Source organism: Aotus nancymaae, unplaced genomic scaffold (assembly GCF_030222135.1).
Source record: "Aotus nancymaae isolate 86718 unplaced genomic scaffold, 86718_ANA_hifiasm-v0.15.2.pri h1tg000011l, whole genome shotgun sequence".
Classification (NCBI taxonomy): domain Eukaryota; kingdom Metazoa; phylum Chordata; class Mammalia; order Primates; family Aotidae; genus Aotus; species Aotus nancymaae.
In genome coordinates this window covers 10,782,912-10,785,563 of record NW_026988422.1, presented here as the reverse complement: position 1 = coordinate 10,785,563, position 2,652 = coordinate 10,782,912, and positions in this window count along the sequence as shown.

The following is a 2,652-nucleotide window of genomic DNA, read 5'->3' as shown; positions in this document are numbered from 1 at the left end:
GTATTCAAGAGATTCACCTGCCTCCGTCTCTTGAGTAGCTGAAATTATGGGCAACTGCCACCACACCCAACTAATTTTTGTATTTTAGTAGTGATCCGTCCTCCTTCGCCTTCCAGGGTGCTGAGATTATAGGCATGAGCCACTGCCCCTGGCCCCCATATTCTTTTGAAATAAATCTCATATATATAATTTCATATTTCATCTCTAAATAGGTCAGCAAAACTCTAAAATTTAAGAATTTCTTTTCAATATCCAACATCTATCTATCTATCCATCTATCTACCATCTGTCTACCTAAAAACCACATACCTTTATCAAATTTAAACATTAGTCATTTCTTAATACAATAAAACATCCAGCAAACATTCAGATTCCTAATTATACAGCTGACTCTGTTTGGGTACTTTAGAGTCCCTGTTACTGAAGCTCTCTCAACTGTAGTCCTTAATACAGGCAAATACATCTGTGCTTTGATGGTGGATTTGTCCTTGCTCCAGCAACATGGAATCTGGTGAAGCCCTTAGTATCTCTTTGCTGAGGTCTGTTAGCCCCATGAGAGACCTCACCAACAGATTCTAAGATAATACCACATTGACTTTTGTACACACAACCTACATTAAATCCATAGGGAACACCCCTGCATCCTTTGCTCTGAAAATTCTGAGATTTCAGGCTATACAAAGTCATATTCCCTCCTTTGACTTTTCCTTTAGACAGTGCTTCTTTCATCCCTCAGATTTCTCAGGCGAGAGCATTATTCTGTGGGGTCCCCCACTTTGCAGGGACACATTATATGTACTCCAAGTGGTTCCTTGGAGCCCTCTCACTAGACTTGAGATGAGAGTATCAGTTTATGCCTTTTATGTAAGTGAGAGGCTTAGAAATGTCTGCACAGAATTTATTCTGAGTTGTAGAGATGGCCTGTTTTACAACTGTCTCTGTTGTCTGATGGCTCTTGGCTTTGTCCTCAGCAGAGATTTCCATTGTAACATCCTCGTACATACTCAACCATCCATTTGGGCAATTCAAATCTTGTTTGGGTTGAACGAACTGATATCTTTATTTTTCACAGTGGTACACGGAGGTGGCCAAATCTGAAGACTGATAAATGTTATATTTTCTTAAATATTGCATTCTTCAACTTTTGGTTTGTGAATCCTATGAATTTGCACATAAAGCACTTAGCATGCATTAAAGTGTCTGTTAGGTGGTTTAACACTTCATTTTGCAATTCCAGCAAACTTTTTCTTTCAAGGGAGCCCAGAGCCTCGCTGCAGTTTGTCCAGGCTTGTAAGAACTTCAGTTCTCCCATCATGTGCCTCATTCTTACACATTGGATTTCTGATCTCAGTTTGATAGCACTTTATGTTTTATGGAGAGGAGCACTTTCATATTTTGCCTTCTTGCATCTAAATATAATTCATTCATTGTATGTAATGAATATATTCATTTTATAAGATTATGATTACTTTCTGCAAAAATGCCTCCCAAGTGCATGGTTACTGTTATTTCTAGAATATTTGTGAGGTCTCCATGTGGACAGGTCAAGTCACTGGTTAGTTGTACGTTCTTGTGGTATAAACTACAGTTTCCACAGTACATTTCTACAAGTGCTTATTAGCAACATTGTCAGCTTTCTTTTCCATTCATAGAAACACTCTGACATTTGCATTTTCTGTAATGAGAATTAGTGATTGCTTAGAAGAATTTTTGCCTTCAGGCAAAAGCTTTTAACAGATAACGCATATGGCAAGAAAGTGCATAAAAAGAGAACTGGATTAGGACTCAAGAGACCTGAACTAAAGTTAAAGAATGCTTGTAAGAAACTATAAAACAATGCTATTATTCTAATTTTTAATGTTATTTTTAATAGTTAAAAATCTTTTCTGCATAAGCATATTATTTTCAACAGTGCTTCAATATATTTATTATTGATAATTAATACAAAGATATAATCCCATAATTTGCCTAAGGTTTTGTAGTTTTTAAAGTACTTTCATAGATATAAAAGTCCAGAAAGTAAAAAAGTCTAATTTGTTTTAAGAGAAAAAATGTTTATATTCACATCAACTTATTTGAACATCTCCTTTTTAAAAAAATAAAAAAATGGTCATGGTGGCACTCTTCTGTAGTTCCAGCTACTGAAGAGACTGAGGCAGGAGAATTGCTTGAGCCTGGGAGTGTAAGACTAGCCTGAGCAGTATAGCAAGACCTCATTTCAAAAAAAAATGTCCAATACAACATTATAGAAATACACAACATAAACATGAAAATTATCTGTAGCTACTTTATTAACCATTGCTTATCATGTGGTATTAATTTCCACAGCATTTATTTTTCCAAACATGTATTTGTAGTGTTTTTATCTCTCTCTCTCTTTTTTTTTCCCCAAAGCAGCACATGAGAATTTACTGTTTCAAGCACCTTGAAAATAAGGAAATCAAATTTCCAAAGAACCAAACTTTGGTATGACCTAGATTTTCTGGAATGATATGAACATCATAAATTTTATTTCTGTTAGTGCCAGATAATTGTTTAAAATAAACCTGAAGGATTCTAATTCCCTATATATATATAAAAACATTCATACACATAATTTCACAAATTAGGAAAAAATTTTTCTCAGAACAGGTTTTCTAGTTTAGGGTTTTG